Here is a 21,423-nt window from a genome sequence, read left to right on the forward strand (position 1 = left end):
TCCAAATGCTCAATCTAATTTATGGGGATGTGATTGCTTAACCCAATGGGGTGTTAAAATTACCATTGATTTTTAGTGGGGGCCACTGGGATGCAGGGCCTTAAACGTCCAGTTGTATCCTTGACATGGTTGACAGATAAGCCTGTCTGGATTGATCAGTGGCCCCTCTCTACTGAAAAGCTTCTTTCCCTGCAAGGCTTAGTGACAGAACAATTACAAGCTGAACATATTTTAAAATAATTTAGCCCATGGAATATACCAGTGTTTGTAATAAAAAAGAAATCTGGTAAATGGAGACTTTTGCACGATTTGCGGCGGATAAATGCAGTGATGACCACAATGGGTGCTTTACAATCAGGTCTCCCAACACCTACAATGATTCCACAAGGATGGGAAATACTTATCATTGATTTGAAAGATTGCTTTTTTACAATTCCATTGGCTGATCAGGGTAAGGAAAAATTTGCGTTTACTGTGCCTTCTTTAAATCACGAGGAATAAGCCAAAGATATCAGTGGACCGTTTTGCCTCAAAGAATGAGAAATTCTCCAAGTATTTGTCAATGTTTTGTGGCACAGGCTTTATCTAAGGTCTGAGAGCAATGTAGCAATTGTTACTGCTATCATTATATGGATGATATCTTGTTGGCATCTAAAAATAAACAAGAATTGTTGGCTCTTGAACAATGTGCTGTGACAAATTTAGAAGACTTTGGTTTGGTTTTCGCCCCGGAGAAAGTTCAAAGACAGATACCTTGGAAACATTTGGGGTTGATAATCACCAATACACAAATTGTGCCTCAACCTGTAAAATTGGACATTGAAATTAAAACTGCTGCTGATGTAAAGAAATTGGTTGGTGCAATAGGTTGGCTTAGGCCATACTTGGGGATAACTAATCATCAACTGCAACCTTTGTTTGACTTATTGTCAGGGATTACTTCCTCTACCGATGAGAGGCATTTGACCGCTGCAGCATAAAAGGCTGTAGAAGAAGTTGAATTGGCCTTGACATGCAAATTTGTTACCGGGATAGATGTTTCTGTTGGTGTGCAATTATTTATTTTGAAAGATGATGAAATACCATGGGGATTGTTGTGTTAATGGAATGATAAATGGGAAGACAAATTGCATATTTTGGAGTGGATATTTTTGTCTTTCAATCCCAAAAAACAGCTCCAGGTCTGTATGAGCTTTTTGCAGACATCATTATCAAAGGTCGCAGATGCTGCCATGAAATTTTGGGCCGTGATCCTGTAACTATTGTCATACTGGTACAACAATGGTGTTTTGAGTGGTGTTTTCAAAACAATCATGAGCTGCAATCTGCTTTATCTTCCTTTACAGGTCAAATAGCGTATCGTTTATCTTCTCATCCTATTTTGAATTTCACTAAGAGGATTCCTTTTCAGGGGAAACAACTTTGCTCTCCTGTGCCAGTGGAAGGTGCGACAGTTTTTACAGATGGTTTAGGAAGAACTGGAAAAGCTGCTGTAGCCTGGAAGAAAGATGACCACTGGGAATACAAAGTAATGGTTCAACAAGGAATACAAAGTAATGGTTCAACAAGGGTCTCCTCAGTTAATTGAACTTTGTGCCATACTCTTGGCCTTTACCTTATTTCCTAGTTCTGTAAATATAGTTACTGATTCTGTTGATGTTGCTAATTTAGTGAAGCAGTTGGATCAAGCTGTGTTGTATAATGTAAAGGAGAAACCATTATTTGTTATGTTGTTGAAATTGTGGACCCTTATTTGTAATTGAAAGCATTCTTTTTTATTATGCATATTGGTAGCCATACATCACTACCTGGATTCTTTGTTGAAGGTAACACCAATGTGGATTCCCTTGTGGCTGCCTCAGCAGTGAAAACGGTGCCTAATGTGTTACAGCAAGCTGTTCTATCTCACCAATTTTTTCATCAGCGTGCTCAGGCACTATGGCAGCAATTTAAATTATCACATAGTGAAGCAAAGTCAATTATTTCTTCTTTCCCTGATTGTCATATGTTGCATGTTTCACAATATTATGGTACTAATCCTAGAGGCTTACTGCCTTTGCAAGAATGGCAAACAGATGTTACAAAAATGCCTGAATTTGGCTGTCTAAAGTATGTTCATTTTAACATTGACACCTTTTCTCATGCCATGGTTGCCTCAGCCTTGGCAGGTGAAACAGCTCGAGATGTTATTCATCATTTTTGCCACGCCTTTTCCATCTTAGGCATTCCATCACATGTAAAGACAGTTAACGGCCTGGCATATGTTTCAAGGAAATTGCAGGTGTTTTTTCGTGCCTGGGGTGTTGGTGATTCTACTGGTATCCCTCATGTTTCGACCAGCCAAGCAAATATTGAATGTGCTCATGGTGTGTTGAAGCGTCAGGTACAAAAACAAAAAGGGAGAATGCAGAGGGAGTCACCTCAAGTGATATTAGACAAAGCCGTCATCTAAGTCTTTAACTTTCTGCGTCCTTTACCTGACTTACAAGTGTCTCCTATATTCTATCATTTCTTGTCTTTGAATTCAAAACAGCCAAACTTTCAGAAAGGTATTAAGGTATGGGTAAAAGATTTCATCATGGAAAGGTGGACTGGCCCAGTGGAATTAGTAACATGGAGAAGAAGATATGCATGTGTTTTAACAGAGAATGGCCCTCGTTAGGTCTCTGCCCTTTGTGTTCAACCCTATTCGGAGCACACAGGAAGGAACAGGATGGGTGGTTCCGCAGCTGATGCAAAATGAGTAGGTAAATGCATTGGTTATTAGGGGGATGGAAGCATGGACCCACAAGTAATGTGTGGTAAAGATGGCAATTCAAGACAGAGTAAAGGGAGTTATAGGCTTACACTAAAAATCCAAAATTTAAGTTAGTGGATGTTACTTTTGCTTCTTTTCGTTGAATTCTCTTATAGAGAGGTTGGTAGTACTGAGAAATGTGTCTTGTACCATTTCCTTTTGCAGGGCACCGACAGTCCCAAAAACAGGGGAATTTGATGCACCTAAGGGAGAAGTGTTGCCTTTGCATAGGGGTTGAATCAGTAGCTGAAGTCCACACTTTGAGCAACTAGGTTGGTTGCCCATTATGATAGCAGCAACCAGTTGTAAATTTAAGTGGATGCTATGTGGTTCTAAGTGGTGACTAGGCAGATGACTTGGTCTCTGATTCTGTGTGGGAGGAAGTTATTTGATTAGAGGTGAAGGTGTCATTCTGCTACAAATGTGTCATCTGGAAATTGAAAGGTCTGTAACGGTATTTGAAGATCTGTTTTTATGTGCCTTGTTTGTATATGAACGTTAAGATTGTGAGGGTGTGTGTTGTGGATTTGGTAGAAGTTGGTTATCTGTAAGTGAATGAAGAATGGATCCTCTGTCTGCTTGGATTTTTGCAAGGGCCCTCTGGAAGTCCTTAGCAGTTTTATTTGCAGGTCAAATACAAAAAGGGGGAATTGTAGGAAAGGCATTTTGTGCTGTTCTTGTGAGCCAGCAAAGGCTTCCTTAAGATAAGGAAAGCCTTGTATCTCTCCCGAGGAAGACACCAAGGCTGTCACCATGGAGATGCGATGAAGGAGAGAAAGTTAAAAGATACGGACTCTAGCTGGCTCACAGAATGACGTGGCTCCTTGTTCACCTATTAAGAACTTAGTTTCTTTCTTATGACCAATGGGCAGTGAATGTGTCGGTTAAGGAAATGTAAATATCTTGATAAACTATAAAGGCAACATGTTCCTATAATAAATCGCTCTCTTGCTCACTTCTGATGGAGTCTTAGGGCTTTGCCCTGTGTCATGCTCTATAGCAACACAACATTGCTCTTTTCTTTTTTACAATTTTTAACTTTTGTTAGGATGGCTGATTAGCCATGCTGCATTATTGCAAACATTGACTTGTAAGTATAAAAATGTAAATAATACTATAATACCATTTTGGCTATAGTGGATTCATTATTGTGCAGTCTAGTATTGTTTCTTTGTGTCTGGAGTTGGCTTTATTTTCTTATAAGAGTCCAAGAGTCTATGTCAGTAGTGAACAGTCCTTCCCACTGCTGCTTGAACAGCTCCTTGTCTCATGTCTGGATATACATGTAGTCCTTGGCGTAGTGAGGGTATAGAAATGTGCCCCCTGTTGATGGAGTGACAAAACTGTCCCCTTAAAAAGGAAATAAGCCCAGAAGTTTCTCTCCTTGATTTGGTGAAAAGGCATCTCATAGGACCTGGGGGACTTCACCTCAAACTTAAGGATAGCTAATTGGACAGGAGCCAAAAAGTCCCGCCTGGGCAATTTACTAGAAAAAGACGAGAACAAAGAAACTAATCGCTTTTGTAAGGTGTTTTACCAGGGGCAGGAGGGCCTCTTGCACCTGAATTGGTTTTTCTCTATAAAGAGTTTGTTATTTTGCCTTTTATTAAAACCTTTTTGTTTCCAACACTGTCACAGAAGCCATCCTGCTGATTTTATGCCTTCCAAGGTAGCTGAGCTATCTTGGATATGAAATAGATCTCCAAGAGCTTATGAGACCTGGCTCGAGGAGACTCCTGTTTCATAAGGGTCTACTTAAACATCCAAGGTTATTAGAGAAACTAAAACAACAGAACTTAGACATGTTTTTTTCCACTGAGAGTTATGGCAGCAGTTCCGTCTCTGGCCTCTAGTTGAAAACACAGGGCTATAATCACTGCTGCCACACGGGGGCAGTGTAGGGGTGGGTTGTGAGGCCTAATTGAGACACTTTTGTTCAAAGCAAAACTAAACTTGTACAGAGACAAGAGAAGCTTAAAATGTATGGAATACCCATCAGGAGCTAATCCTGTGTTACTGGCCATGGGAATCAATAGCCATCCAGGCTTTTGGACCTCAAATGCCCATTAAAGTCAGATTTGCCTCAGACTGAAATAGTTCATGCCACAAATGTTAATATAAAGTTCTGCTCATTATAACAAAAACTGTATAAAGAAACTACAACCAAAGAAGCCTCCCTGAAGATGCCTGACTGACGCTTTGGACTGTAAATCAAACTAATGAATTACATAGAGGAAAAACCCATTCTTCAATCACCTGAAACAGACAGGTAAACAAGGAAAAGAATGTGAACCAAACCCAGAAGCCACGCTAAGAATCATCTCTGGCTTGCTTCGGGGTGGGGGAGGCCATAGCCCACAGACTCATTTGCTGGGAGCAGGTTTGCACAGATTTTCGCTACCAACCAAGGTGGGGGGGAGGAAGTTTCAGTGTGTTATAACCTCTGTTCAGGGCAATGAACGCATCCTCCCTTATGCAAACTGTCTATGGTACCCCCAACCCCAGGAAGGCTACATCCACGGGACATTGACGTGAGGGGCAACTGAGGGGGTACCTTAATCCATCAAAGGCTCCCCGAAGTGCCCCCTCAGAGTCATTCCTGAGGCCTTGCACCACAGGACTGCACATGATGCTACAAATTTGGAGTCTGTTGTAAAAACCAATGGCAAACTCGTCCCCACCAGGGAAGTGCCATGGTTTTCCTACTTAGCCTGACTGTATATTAACCCATTGGATTCTATGCTTTTGGGGGCGACCTTCACCATCAAGAGGACCAGCTGGAAAGGATTAACGGAACATCGTTGGGATCCAGGGAGTGATGATATTTTCCTTGTTCTGCCTCTGTCACCCTCTTTCTGTGCCCCTCAAACCTATCTTCTCTTTCTCTTCTTTTGTGTCTCTATCTCTCTCTCTCATATTTACTATTAAACAAAATCCATACTATTGTCACTGGCATATGGTCTTGTTTGCACCTTAATTCAGGCAGAGGCATTTCTAATAACCTTTAATAAACAGATCATAACATAGGTACAATCCCACTTTGGGGTAGCTTTACCATAACTGGTTGGCCCACCTTTAAGTTATCTTGAAAAGCTTCAATTTTATCATTTGGTGTCACAGTTGAGATGGACACGACATGACACTCCGAGGTTCATGTGGCAATAGCAAACTTTATTATTCAGCACTTGCTTTTATATGGTTGACCCCAACTGGCTAGAATCTTGGTGCCACCCAGTTCACTGACCAAGAGCTGCCTGTGTACATGCTTGTCAGGGATTGGCCGGCATCCATTCTCTGCAGCCAAGTCCCTCTGCATCTCAGTGCCCTCTCCCCCAAAGATGTTTTCTTTCTATCACAGGTATAGACTGATCAAGTTAAAGTCAGAGCTCCTTGTGACTCTGAGGCCTCCAGGCCAGTTGTTAGCCATCAATTTGGAGCTGTTTTAAGAGACATAGGGCTCAGGAGAGCTCATGAAACAGGACTACCCATTGGTCCATGGCTGTTAGTTATCTGATATAACACGGAGGGTAACCTTTTATCCCATCCAGATTGATGTAGCCTAAGGCAGCACTTTAGCAAACCATTGGCATGCTCCACAATCCCCTTTGCTTGGGAATAATAAGGTATGTGGAAAACCTATTTAACACCTTCCCGTTTGGCCCAATTTTGTACCATCACACTAATGAAATGTGATCCATTGTCATGTATAGAGTCTGGGTTCCCAGCGATGCAATTTTTCCTTATTTAGTCCTTTTGTTGATTTTTTGTTAAGGTTTAATAAACCTTGTGAAATTTTTTAAGTGAGCAGTTGTCTCTCACATAATCGATACCAGTGTTGTGGATCTTCTAACTGATCCATTTCTATATTTCTGATTTTTTCCAGTTGATCCACCTTGTTGTTCCAATAAGTTTGTAAAGCTTCGTCATTTGCATGATCTTTAACCCATTCCATATGGATTTGTTGGGACTGAGCCTGTAACAACAACCATTTCAAATCTTCTGCCAAACCTCTCTTCCATTCACTTCCCAGTTTAGCACTTCACACTGACACAACCACTATGTTAACATACACCATATATTGGGGATTAGGCTTTTCTTCCTTTTGTCCCTTTTTAATTATAGAATTTTTTCCCCCATAAGTTGCTAGGAAACATTAACTGGGTACTTAAGAAAAGGAGGAGAGATACCGCGAGAATTGGGCAGGTAGAAGGTAGGGCTGAGGTAGCTCCTAGCTCTCTCTCTCCTGGCTTCAGAGGAGGACAGCCAGAGTTGCTGCTGCTTGGGGAAGGGAATTCGCTGCCACTGCCATAACCCATCCTGGAGCTGCTTCTTCTGTGGGGTGAGCCTCTGCTTGCTAGAGCAGCCACCAAACTGGGACCTTATTAACACCTTCCTCACTAAAAGAGGGGCTTTTCACCATCTGCTCAGGTGCCCAGGATCTGGAGCCTGCTTCTCCCTGCCCTGCTGGGTGCTGGGTCACTGCTGCCCCACCCCTCCACCTCTACTTCGGCACTGCTCTGGGTTTTCTCTATGCTGTAGCCCCGCAACCCCTGCCCTGCCAAGATGTCCCGCAGTTTCAGCTACCACCACGGAGCTTCTGATACATCTCATCCACCATCCTGGGATTTTCTGCTCATTCCTGCCATTCTAGCTTGGTGCTCTTCAGAGTCCTGCTGGGACATGGGGATCTACTGCCCCATGATTCTGTGAAGCAAAGCTTCTCTCCCATCCCTTCTCGTCTTGGCCAAGCTGCCATTGCCACGTGCTCCCCAAGGTCGTGCCACAGCGCCCCCCGCAGCCTCAGGAGTATCATCGCACCTGCCATGCCCACCAGGAGCCACCAGCGCCTCTTATGGCTGAGATCGTCACTACACCAAAGGGGAAATTGCCTGCAGCCAGTAAGGTTGTTACTGGGTTTGTGGTTCTGTTAGTTGTTAATGCCATAGTTGTTGTTTGTTTGCTTTATTATACATACTAGTAAAGAACTGCTATTCCTAACCTCCTATCTTTGCCTCAGAGCCCCTTAATTTCAAAATTATAATAATTTGGAGCGAAGAGGTTTACATTTCCCATTCCAGGAGAGGCTCCTGCCTTCCTTAGCAGACGTCTGTCTTTCAAACCAAGACACCATCCTAGCTTTTGACATTACTACCAGCAATACAGCTTATCTGTGCACTTTCCATCATTCCTTCTTCTACCATTTCCATTCCTGTTTTAAAAGCAACTTCTCTTTACTACCAGTTACCATCAATGTGTTTGGCTGAGGCATCAGTGAATCAGACATCTCCAACTTCAGTCTGAAGTGGATGCAGGGGCATCCAATATAGGTTAGGTTTTGTCATGTTAACATTTATGGAGTAGCTGTTATCTGTAACATCCATCTGATCTGTGACCCCTGAGTTATATGCATACCATTTGTGAACTGTGGGTCACTGTGCAATTTCCTCTGGCGGAGTACTGCCTTTCTTAATGCTGGCTAGCGGATTGGATGGGTTTTGGATTTCTTGCAGGCTGCTGCGGTTGAATTTTTTTTTTAGTTCTTTGAGAGCTCAAGTCAGTGTCTCAGGTTGCAAGGTGTAGCTGGGTGTGTATTCTATTCCCATCTGTAAGAGGTGGGGCAGTTATCTTCTGTTAATTGGGCAGTTTTCTTTATCTCTTCTGCAACCAATCCTCCCTCCAGGGAGATGTCTTCTGTTAATGGGCCTTTGAGTCTCACTGCATGACTGATAAAATTATATCATCCCATTGTGAGATGCTCCACCCAGAGGGAGGAGCCAAGAATTCCTACCTGGATATAAGCTGAGACTTGGAACACCACAGGAAGCTTTTTCCCACTGGATTCCCAGAGGAGCAGCTTTCTTCTCCACTGGATTCTCAGAGGAAGACCAGCCTCATCTACACCACCACTGCACCTTCAGAGGAAAACTACACCCTTCTACAGGATCACTGCTTCAACAGAACCACACCTGTCACTCCAGGAGGACTGCAGCCACCATTTAATCAGACCACTACCACCACCCTGACCAGCAGGGTGTCAGGTGGTATTCTGACTCTTATCAGTGGTTTGTTTTCTTTTTTTTTCTTTTTTTTGTACTATTGCATTTGTATTTTTAATTTTCCTAGTAAAGAACTGTTATTCCTATTCCCATATCTTTGCCTGACAGCCCCTTAATTTCAAAATTATAATAATTTGGAGAGACGGGGTTTACATTTTCCATTTCAAGGAAGGCTCCTGCCTTCCTTAGCGGACATCTGTCTTTTCAAACCAAGAGTCAGAGATAATAATCCCTTTTCCCAATCAGTGTATCTCTTTTCAGTGTCTTTTTTATCACTGTGGAACTGAATCCAAATGGTCATTTTGGTTCATGTGTCCCTTTGTGAAACATATTACAATAAATTCCATATTCAGCAAAACCCCGTTCAGCTATTATAGGATCACAGGGGTGAACTGGCCTAAGTGATTGATATGTTTTCAATCCTTCTATTATAATTTGCAAACACTGTTTGTGGCTGTCAAGCCATTTCCAATTTTGTTTTTTTCTCATTACTGTGTACAACGGTCTTGCTATTACAGAAAATCTATGAACATGATTTTTCCAGTATCCCAAAGAATACATGATTGCCTTAGGTTATAGTGTAAGATGTAACTAAAGTATGTATTCTATCACCCTCTTTATAAGCTGTTAAAAACAGATGGGATAGTGTTCTTTATCTCTTCCTTGACCTGTCCCTCATAACTCCTAGGGGCTATCTTCTGCTAATGGGTCATCAAGCATCAATGCATAACTCATACAATTACATCATCCCATTGTAAAATGCTCTGTCCGGGGGGGGGGGGGGAGGAAGCCGAGAATTCCTACCTGGATATAATCTGAGTTTTGGAACACCATGAGCAGCCTTACCTACTGGATTCCCAGAGAACAAGAGCTACATAACCACCACTGGACCTTCAGAGGAAGACCAGACCCTTCTACAGAATCGCTTCTTCAACAGAACCACATCTATCTTTTCAGGAGGACTGCAGCCACCATTTAATCAGACTGCTACCAATATCCTGCCGAACAGGGTGTCAGATTGTTTTTCTGCCTTAATTTTACTATTAAATTGTAGTTCTGACTTTGAATCTCCCAATGGTTTGTTTTCAAACTAACACAATGATTTTTTTTCAAAGTTCTTTTTTAGTAATGGGGTTAGATATGAGATCTACTTTTGTAATTACAGCTTGGTCTGCCAGTTACCAGTTCCCAGGGATTTCACCTTTATAGAGGGAATTTGGCACTTAGCCAAAGGCAGCTAACATGAAAACTGCCATTCTGCAGTGTATCAGTATTTGTAACTGCTACAACGAAATGTCCCATGTTAGGACTAAGCTTTGATAATAATTTGTTAAACGCCAGTTCCTGTTTGTCTTTTTTCATTAGTCAAATAGGAGAATTGTAAGCAGAATGCATTCTAAATATAATGCTTTTTGTTCTAAATTTTTAATTCCATCAAAACAGATTTTACCAGTGCAAGGGATAACACATTTAATTAAAGCCAGCTAAACAATTTCAATTTTAATGTTTAAAACTTAAGTTTAGTTTTTTGGCTTCTGTAGGAGGAATCAAAGAGATTTTAAGTTCCAGTGCTAATTACAAATTTCAAAGGCTGTCTTTCTGCTCCTACAGCTATATAAATAATAGGGGTTGTCAGAAAGCTATTGAAATGCAGGAATGTGTTGGCAAAGCAAAGTTCACCCTTGTCGTGGTTTGAGAGGAAGTAAGTTTTTTGGGATGCTGTAGTCACACCAATGGGTGCTCAGATTTGAATATTGACACCTGGTGTGGCCACTGAGGGCATGGATACGCCTCTGAGAACACAGGGGTTAAAAGCAGAGCATTCCCAGGAGACCTTCTCTTGGGTTTTGGCGGGGAAAGAGTTCGTATCCCTCCCCCGGCCCAGCTGCTGCTGGCTGGGTGGGGGAGGGGAAGCCATGCAGCCATGCAGCCGGGTGAGGTAGACTTGGGCCTTGGACAAAGATGGGAGGTGAAGAGGCCCTGAGGATGGAAGGGTGGGAGAAGCACCAGGAGGCATCGGGCAGCCCCCCCAGGAGAGAGAGAGAGTACAGCCTGTGCCTGTGACTGCTACCTTGAAACTTGATAACATGTGCCGGCGGGGGGGGGGGGGGGGGGGGGTGGTGCAGCGGGGTGTCCGGCCGATGCAGGATGCAGGAGCTTTGGGCGGGCAGAGTCTGAACTTTTAACCCTTTTTTGGACAATGAAAACTTTGCAGAACATTAACCTTTCCTAGAAGAGAGATAGAGATGAAATGGAAGAAGGAAATGTGCAAGTGTGAAGGTCTGGGCAAGTGAAAGATGTCGGAAGAGTAGAGAAGAATCTTAGGTGGAAAGGGATGATGGAGTGGCTTCAGCTGGACTCTTCTCGTTATAGCCATAGACAGAACCATGTTCCTTGTGATACAGAGACTGCATCCAGGGGGAGGCAATGGCTCAGAGCCAAGAGGGTTCAGTGTTGAGACCCCTCGGCCCCAGGGGGTGAAATTTGGGGGGGACAGGTGTCCCAAAGGTGAGACTGTGCTCTTTTTGAAACGGAACAAAGCATCCTTAAAAGGACAACCCTAGAAGCAGCTCTGGTCCATGTGCAGTGGTGAGAGCACTGGACATGGAAGGAAGAGGTCACGATGGCAGATGTTCTCCAGGCAGTGCCACAAGTGACATGGAAACACACGAGGTTTCAACAGTGTTTCCTGGGGAAGCCTATGGCACAAGAAGGACTCCTCTCCTCTTGATGAACTGAGGATTATCCAAAGGGTGGTGATGGACCGAGAGTTGGTGATTTGGGGGATGGATGTATTGGAAATTTGGTGGGGGGAGGAGGAAAGGTTTTTGGAAGGTTTTCATTTTCCCTGTGTGTTTCTTTTTACTTAGAGTTGTAGTTTAGTTAATAAAGTTTTCTTTTCTTTATTTCTAAGTGGGGGCCTGCTTTGCTTATTCCTGGTCACATCTCACAGCAGAAACCAGGGAGAATGTCTTTTTCATGGGGGCACTGGCATTGCGCCAGCGTCAAACCATGACAGCCCTGTGCATAGGTTTTCTCTCCCTGCTGTGTTGCAAAGAATCGGGAGTGAGTTTTTTTCTGTAACAGGTTCAGGTTTGAATTTGCTGCTTTTCTCCCCCACTGCCTGGAAAGCAGCTCTCAGTATTTCAAAGTTAAGGCAGTTCTCTATAATGCATTTCTCTCAGGTGGGTTATGTACAACAGTTCTCACCCATTTCTTATGGGGTTTCTACATTTTGGTACTTGGCCTTCTTTTGTGATATTCCCAGTCCATTTTTCTTGTAGGGAGGTTTCCCCATGTAGGGACCAGTCTTCTCAGGGTTTGTGAGCCGTGCAAAGCCTCACTACTCACCACATCTCCCCTGACTTCATCCTGTCTCCCCATTAAACAATCTCTTAGCACAGTTGGAGGCTGTCTCAGCAAAGATCTTAAATACATTAATATTCATCTCTGCAGAGGTTGGGATATCTCCATCTGCACGTTTGTGTATTGCCTGCAAACAGGTGGTTTTTGTAGCAGCAGCAGAGATATCCTTACTTGACTGCATAGGGGTTGATGCAGGTTCCCCTCTTTCCATATTTATTCCTCCTGCCAAACATGAAATTCTTCTGGTTATTGAATAGGGTTCATCAGAAAGGTCTAGTCCAAGGTTGTAAGAGCTGGAACGAGAGATGCGGGACTCCGGGTGGCTCTTCAAAATGCATTTTATTGTATCCAAAATGTTACAGCAGTCTAGGATTGTGGGCGACAGAGCCTGTGCCTACAGCTGTCAGCTCCAGCTGCAGGCAAGCCTGAAGACCCTTTAATTTTGGTTGCAATGCATTATATACTTTTCTTTGCTGAGCATCTTAATACAGAAGAACCAATCTATAACTTTACTTTTACCTATAGCCTATCATAACTACTATAATTGCCATATTCATGTTACTATTCTCCAATCACTAAAAGTTAGTATGTTACAGTTTAAGCCAGAAGTTGTTTTTCAGTTTTCTTGCAGTGGGAAATTCTGAGACCTTTTTTCTACTTGCAACATCGGCAGTCTTGTTTGCCTGTGATATCTTTCTGCTGGGTAAAAACATCTTGTTTGAAGTGGGTTTATCCTTTGCTCTAAACCATAAAAACACCTTCTAACATACCCTTTGCCTTCTTAGTTATCCAGTCAGACTGGCTCAGCAATTGTCAATTTACACATCTATTATTCTTCTATAGCAAAACTTGCTTCCATCTCTATTTCATTCTGATTCTACATTCAAAAATCTTTCTGCCAAGCATACACATCTGTGAGACTTTCTTGTCAAACTTTCATCCTTCCCAACACAAGGTGCAAAAGGACACTCACACCCAAGAACCCGAAACTTTCCAAGCCATCCAGTAATATCCCATTTTGCACAGTGAAACAAATTCTCCACAGATATTCAATTTCTGGAATTTCTTGCTCTTTAAGAGGTTTTGTGCTTTTGTCAGAATCCAATTCAACATTTTCATCACTAATATTGTCAGAGTTTTTCTGAATATTACCATCCCCATCCTCAGGTGATGTTATTAATTTTGGAATATCTTTAAAATCCAAAGATTTGGGGTTTTTAAATAATGTTGATTCTAATTTTCCTTCCAGGCTTTTTGTTTTTTCCTTGTATTCTTTTAGTTGTTTTTTTAATTTGTAATTTTCTTTTATCATTTGTTCCTGCCATTGGCAAGCAGATTTTAAACATAGTGCAAGTGCATGACAAGTGATATTTTCTCAGTTTTTATCTTTCAGAAAAGCAGAGTGACACAGAGTCCCCAGGCAGGTGTAAAGGAGAGCCTTTTATTGCAAAAAAACAGGCCTTTTACAGCAGTTAGCCTGTTATCAGATACATTCCATTTAAGCACAACAAATGTAATTCAACCAACCACCATACACCACGATGTGAACATGTAATGTTTATATAACTTGTTCTTCTACCTCTAATTCAGCTGAGTCGCATTCCCATAGTCCTCTTCTACTTAGCTGAAGTAGCAGGCCTGAGCCATGATTTTACAAAGGTAACAAGGCCCTTATTTTATAAGGTTTTTCCTATATGCAACATCTCCCCCTTCCTTTGTTTTTTGTGCGAAGAGTCCATGTACTCTAATGCCAAAACAGTCCAAATCAGCAAGTCAAAGTGACCTGATCACATTTTTAGTGCAGAAACACCTGGGTCTGTTGGCATACTTCTGACCAGTTAGAGCCAGGGCTTAGCCAGAGCCAAGGCCTTAACTGGAAGGGTTTCCCTAACATATCCTACAAGAAAGCCTCTATTAATAGCAGTTGGGAAAGTTTCTTAAAACTATATACATCTTGCAGATAGCTACATAACTGTATGTGAAAGTTTGTAAAGCAGCTGGCTTTGTCATTTATCTTTAGCTAAGTAGTAAATGGTACCATGAACAAACTGCAAACAACCAAAGGAATGCATATGTGTAACATCAAATAATATCTTATGGATAATGCCTGTTATAAAAAGTTAGAGAATTCATGCTATGACATTAAAAACATATTAAGAATCATTAATACAGCAACAGTAGCTGTCCTAAGAAGTCGAGATAAGATTTTTCCACACATCTATGCATATATGGCAATAAAGCAAAATAAAAACAGGAAAAAAGCACTAAACAGCTTACGATTAATAACAGCTATCATTTGGAATTCTTGCTCGTTCTTCAGTGCTACCTATGGAACATAAAACAACAAAGATTGTAATGAATAATTATGTTAATTGACCAAGGCAGAACATTTATACCCATAGAATCTTGGATGAAATTAAGGATCTAATAAACTGCATCTTCACATGCCTTTACACAACTTATTTTATATTCTTAAACAGTTGCTTACCAATTCCCCATCATAATTGCTTCAGTTGGTTTCACCTTATCTCTATAACAAAAGAACTGTATCTTGTAATTTAAATGAGCAGATTTCAACAGAACTTAAACTTACCGTCACTGAAACTTAACATCACTTAAACATAACAGAAAGTGCACCGAACAGAAATTGAAGTTAACATAACTGGAATTGGATAGAAATTGATCTTAATAGAACTTAGAATAACAGAACATAAACTGAACAACACTTAAACATAACTTTGCTTAAACTTAAGAACATTTAAACTTTACAGAAATTAAACTTAACAGAACTTAAATTTAGGAGCCTAAACTTAGTAGAACTTGACTGTAACAGAACTTCAAATTAATAGAACGTAAAGCTAACATCACTTAAATTTAACAACACTTAAGCTTAACAGAACTGAACATCACTTAAACTTTACAGAACTTAAAATAACAGAACCTAAATGTAATAGAACTCAAGTCAGAGTTGAGTGTTCCTTTAAAAGTTTGACACACAACAAAATTTAACTCATTTATCTCCATTGTTACAAGAAAGCTACTGAAAATTTTTCATACAGCAGTTAAAAATCAACTAACAATATGCAGGCAAACAACTGATTAGTAAATGAAATAGCAGCAACATGGATTTACTGGTGTCCTGGGGTGATGTTATGAGACTGTATCCCCTATCGTCTGCTTTATGCCCAGACACAGGTCCTGTAACTTGAAGCTCAAAGGAGGGGGAAGCTGGGGGAAATTCTTTGGCACAGAGTTTGTGTTCAGTTCAGAGACTCCTGCGGTTCTCTCTGCTGTGCGGCTGGGAGCCTTGTGTCTTTGCTTTTAGCTAGCTTCTTGTTTGTTAGCTGAGGCAAGGTTTTCCTAGGACTGTGGCTTCTTCTTCTGGAACTGTTCAGCTTTGCTCCAGTCCGAAACACCAGAACATGGCTGGGAGCCCCACACTGCGGCTTGGAAGGGAGGGTTATGGGATGCCGCATCCTGTCTCTGGACCTCTGTAGAAGTTGAGCAGGACTCTAAAGATATACCAGCTTTTTCTCTGTAATGAGAAGGTTTATTATCTAACATTATTAATTCTTTTTTTTTCCTCCATGCCTGTGTGCACTCCACTTGTTAAATAAACAGAGTTTTTTCACTTTTTTACAAGAAATTCCTTTTGAACTTGTGGGGGCAGAGCTGCTGAAACCTACCTTTCTTTAGAGGACACGTTCATTTCAGGACGTTTCCACCTAATTTGTCTAAAGCTGAGACAAAAAATTTGGCTCCCTACTTATATGCGGCTGGAGAAAGTGAAAAAAACCCAGTAAGAATTACATTCTGGTTTTAATCATTTTGTATTTGCGTATAGCAGTCAGTAGTCACCATGTGGTTTGAGGTAATAATGTCTCTCTGGTCCCTAGACTTGTTTGCTTATCCACAGATAGAACAAATTTTGTCCCTGGCGTGTAACTTTTACAGGGCAGGGTGTAAGAGACGGCCTGAAGTTTCCTTCATTTGGTGGATGTTTTCTGGATGTTATGCCAAGTGACTGTCTGCAGGTGTGCTCGCTGCGCCTTCACAGAACACTGCTTAGAACAGGTTCTGATAAATGGTGGCTTGTACTTACACACTTGCACCTGCCTCACAAGTTCTGACAAGCGGTGGCTTGTCCTTGCATGCTCACACCTGTCTCACAGACCAAGGGGTCTCAACACAATGGCCCATGAATCTTCCCCACCTTTTGGCCAGATGCCACTCGCTTTAGGTTGAGACTAAATAAACCGTAACTTTTGAGACACCTTCGGTGAACCCCCACGGACGACGGAAAATCTATGTGGCTGGACCATGAGAATTCCATCTCGGTAGCTATATTCCCCTTCCCCTCTTTTTCTTTCTATCCTTTATTTTCTTTTCTGATCCCTCTATCACATTTGCTGATGGCCCTCAATAAAGGTGTATTTGTTGTAATTAAACTGACAGTCCCCTGCTGTTTGTCTTTTGCACTTTTGGGATCTGGAAACGAACCATCACAACCTCTCTTGTCCTAGCAGATTGTGACACAGACGTACGAATCAGGCTTGCTACACTAATGTGCTTGGTGATAATGATTTATAGAAGGTTAACAGAGCTACTGGGAGTTGTTGAAAATGTGTATGGTCTTTAGTTTCTCCGTCTTAGTCGTGGTGGCCTACTTTGGGGGTTTCTTAGTAATTACACTCAGTCTGTTAGAGGAGAAGCAGGGGATGAGGTTTCCCAGCCTTTCACCTCCTTCTTCCCCTTTAAATCTGGTACATCACCTTTTGAGAATGCTCAGTTTCCCCTGGATGTTAAAGATACCACCTTCCTGGTATTTTATCTAGTAGGCTTCCTCTATAAGGTCTGCAACTTGTCTAGAATGAGGGTTGAGATTTCCAGAGGGGCTGTGCAGACACCTGCCCCAGGCATGGAAAATCCTGAATGGTGTAGGGAATGGGAGGACATAGGCCAAACCCTAAAGGAATTCTCTGCCCCAGTGTTTCAGTACAAGCTGACTTGTACTGAGCATTAATCCGGTTATAAATAAGAAACCCAGCCCAGTTTCATAAACCAGCTCCCGGGCTGACTGACAGAGGCTTCAACCAATAACATCTCTCCTAAGGTGCAAGCATTTCACTGGTTCAAGGTCTAGGGGGCATAAAGATTAGACCAATGGGCTGTCTAGACCCAGGAGTTTTGAATTGCCTATAAAAGTAAGCTCTGAACAATATAGTAGGTTGTTTTGCTGATGATCAATGGAGGTTTGTTGGGTGTGCTGTCTCACATGCCAGACCATCATGTGTCATCCCAATAGCTTGGAACGTCCCCCCTGAACAAATTCAGAACCCAGCTGAAGTGGGGAAATATCTGAAAAAGAAGCACAATGACAACTCGAATGAGAAAAAAGCTTATTGCAATATGCTGGGCCCTGGCATATGGTTACTGCATGCTGTTAGATACTGTAGGGCAGCAGATAAGGCCTGAGGGGCAGGAAGATAAATCAGCAGGCACCCCAGTCACTCAGGCTGAAGCTAAAACAGACAGGGACCCTAAGCCAATGGCAGTTGTTCTTAACCAGCGAAGAGAACACAAAACCTAATCCAATTGCCCAGTGGATGATGATGATGATGGGGCAGGACCCTCACAGCCAGTAGAAGACTCAGAACCAGAAATCATTATGGAGTCCCTGTCCATGAAGGACCTTTGTGGCCTGAGAAACGATTAGACCTGATGGTCTGATGAATCTATATTAAGTTGGTCCGTATCAGGGACGCTGCAGGTAATACTACAATTCTAGGTGGTACTGAAGCGAGGCATTTGGGATCCCTGTCACATGATCTGGGTATTGACCAAGGGATGTCAAGGGGGCCTGAAACTCTCAGTTTCTGGATACAGCTCTTGAGAAGTGTAAGGGAAAGATACCTGTGCCCAGATGATCTCCATATGCAGCAAACCCCTAGGAAGACCATAGAACAAGGGATTCAACGCTTGAGAAACCTGGTGGTGCTAGAGATCGCTTTCTCAGCTGACCAAACATTTAAGAGTCCAGATATGGAAAAATGTACACCAGTGATGTGGCTAAAACTCGTACGACTTGGGCCACAAGAATATGCTTCTGCTTTAGCAATGATGAAGTGGAATGGGGGATGAGACGGTGCTTGCCATGGCAAAGAAGCTGCGGGCATATGCAGATACTGTGCATGGCCCAACACATGCCAGAATCTCAGCAGTAGTAACAAACCTGTCAGAGTACATGCAGAAAGTGGAAGATAGGATTGAGAAGACTCACCAGAAACTCAGGAAGGAGATTAAAGAGGACCTTGTCCAAATCTCGTCGTTACAGACCAGAGATTCTGTTACCAGAGGCAGATTTCCCCCAGCTAGAGATGTAATAAAGCCTCTCTGATTTGGCCTTATTATAAAGCAGAGCAATAGGGCTCAGGAGCTCAGTCCCTGGGTAGGGACCGGGTGCCCGAGGCTAGCTCGCTCATGCCAACGCCGCGGGGCTACCATCTAGCAAGCATGGTGATTTTCAGCTCTATAGTGATTGCAAGCTCTTAGGATTTCAGCTTTGCTTGCTAGGTAGCGGTGCCCCGGGCTTGAGGCTGCAGCAGACGGAGAGAGAGGAGAAGGTAGAAGGCGCAGGCTGTTCCACGGAGATGGCTTTATTTGGGGAGGTCCGTGAAGGGTCTCTGCTCTTCTTCTTTCTCCCCTAATGGGGTACAGTATGCTTCTTTTATAGGGTTGGAAAGGATCCAAGCTTGACCAATGGTAAGGGGTTAACATGACATTGCCTTATATAGGGTTACAGAGATAGGTTAAGGGCGGAGGATAGGGAAACAGGAATTTTCTTTTGCTGTTTCAGCATTCCTGTTGTTCATATTCTCCATGGTGCTCTTCCTAAATCTATGGGGTTTACTACAACTCCACTTTCTGTTTTTACAAAAAAAGGCGTTCACTATAGTTCTTTTGAAACAGCGAACAAGGCACGAGAACATAGCTAACACAATAACAACTACAAGGAGAATCAACAACATTCCCTTAACCAAGGATGCAGCCCATCCTGTAAATCCCCATTGCCCGAAAAGTTCATTGACCCAGTCTGGGATTCTCTCTACTTTCAAGTCCTTCACGAGATCTTTCAGTTTCTGGATGTTTGTATGGATGGATTCTGAGCGTGAAGAGAGGTTGAAGCAGCACATCCCTTCGAAGTCTTCACAGCCGTGTCCATGGGCAAGCAGCAGGAAGTCGATTGCTGCTCGATTTTGGAGCGAAGCCTGTCTTGTGGTTTCTTCTTCCTTTAAGAGATCACTCAAGGCTGCAGATGTAGCATTAGCTTGTTTACTGAGCCAGCACCCAAGGTGATTGATTTCACCGAGGGCTTTAGCTGCAGCTACCCAGGGTAAGAACAGGGAGACAGCAATCTTTTTTGGTTTGTTCCAATCGTATAATTTAGGATCACAATTTTCATCAAATTCAGTGTAGGACCTTTTTTGTCATTTTGATTCGCTTTCTTTTTTCCAATTATGTAACAGAGTGATGTTTGGAGTAAGGGTAGAAAGTTTTCCAAGGGTACAGGGACCTCCCTGGAGTCGGGAGGGGATCCCAGCCCATACTCTGTCACCACAGATGAGAAACATTCCCTTGGGTAATACTTTGGGATGGAGAGAGGACACAGAAATCACACGAGCCATGTAATTGCACCAACCGTGAGAGTTATAGGCTTTATTAATTGGTGATATCTCTTTTCGATATGTGTTTTTGTTCTGGTCAATTTCTGGCCAATTGTTTTTTGGACGTCTAAAGTAAAATTTGACTCAGTATGTGGCCTTGGAGGACCCCAACAGATCCAATTCTTGGGGTTCCTCTCAAGCATCTGGCAGAATTTTTGTCCACTCATCCCAAGTATCAGCCACATTGGGTCTCTTACCTGTGGTGCGGAGAAGCTCTGAGTTATAGACAGGCCAGTCATCTGCTACAAAGGGAATTCCTACTAGGCATGTGGAAAGTGGATTATCAATGCTTCCCATGGACAAGCACATGTTGTCTTGTTTTAATGTTTTTGCTAAGGTTACCCAAACATTATGGCTAGGCTGTGGGCTAATCCAGCCGAAGGCACGCGGTACAGTGAAGAACATCCAGGCAGCAGTGAGGACAGCAGCAACGGAGATATTTTTCATCTTTGGGCAGGAAAAGGGCTTCTGATAGGGAATATAAGCAGAATTTGTTATCTTTGATGAGAGGGTTTTCTGCCTTGTTCTTTTCTGTGTTCCCCTCCTCCCCCCCTTTTTTCTTTTAATTTCTAAGCTACACTAAGGGAGGAGGAGTGGGTAGAAGGTTAGGGGGTTTTAAAAGGTTAGGGAGAGGGAATAACAGGGGTTTTTTTCTTTTTTCTTTCTTTAAATACAAAAAAAAACAGTGTAACAACATATAGTTCAGAGAACACTTTTGTGTTAAGGCTATCTATGGCCTGATGCAGCAGACTGTTGTTTAGCTTTCAGTTTTGTCTGCTGTCTTGTAATGGGGTGGTCTGTTCTTGGGTTTGTGGGTATTCGACGACATCTTCGTCTCCAGGCAGAGCTGGTTTGGTTTTGAGGTGGTCTTGTGTTTGCCTCAGGAGAGTTCTTGTCCCCGTTGCAGAAGTAGTGTTCGCATTGCCTAGGTATGGCTTTATGTTTTTTCCTGGGTACCACCTTGGACCGGATGGTAGTAGCACGCACGCATATCCTCTACCCCAGGTAATCAACTGGTGAGGCCCAGAAATTTGGTGTGTTTCAGGGTCCTTCACGAGCACAGGTGGTTTCTCAGTGAGCTTTGCTTGGGTGGTATTTGCAAAGTGGCGAAGTATTGGTGGGTCAGGCTCTGATGCTGTACAGTTCAGGAAGTTTATGACCTAGAGAGCCTTGCAAAGTCTTTCCACTGGAGATGTGATTCTCGTGTCTCTGTTCTGTTGATCGAGGACTTTTTGAGGGTTTGATGTGTCCTTTCCACGATGGATTGTCCTGTGGGGTTTACAGGTATGCCGGTCTTGTGTGCTATTCCCCATTCATTGAAGAACTCCTTTAACTTGCGGGAAGTGTAGGCTGGTCCGTTATCTGTTTTAATCTCTTTTGGTACACCCAGGGTGGCAAAAGCGAGGAGAAAGTGTTTTATTGTGTGCATGGTATTTTCTCCTGCATGTGATGATGCAAATACTGCTCCTGAAAACGTGTC

The 21,423-nt window shown here is 42.6% G+C and overlaps 1 long non-coding RNA gene across 1 annotated transcript in view; it reads right to left on the minus strand.

Annotated features, from left to right (window-relative positions):
• Positions 1-464, minus strand: part of LOC139598928 (uncharacterized) — a 567,429-nt gene extending 566,965 nt beyond the window's left edge. Inside the window, exon 1 of the long non-coding RNA XR_011682080.1 lies at positions 369-464. This is a non-coding gene — a long non-coding RNA (uncharacterized lncRNA). The remainder of the gene's footprint in view (positions 1-368) is intronic.
• Between the last annotated feature and the right edge of the window lie 20,959 nt (positions 465-21,423).

Source organism: Agelaius tricolor, unplaced genomic scaffold (genome assembly GCF_023055355.1).
Source record: "Agelaius tricolor isolate 1412-34295 unplaced genomic scaffold, bAgeTri1.0.p SCAF_21, whole genome shotgun sequence".
NCBI classification, from domain to species: Eukaryota; Metazoa; Chordata; class Aves; order Passeriformes; family Icteridae; genus Agelaius; species Agelaius tricolor.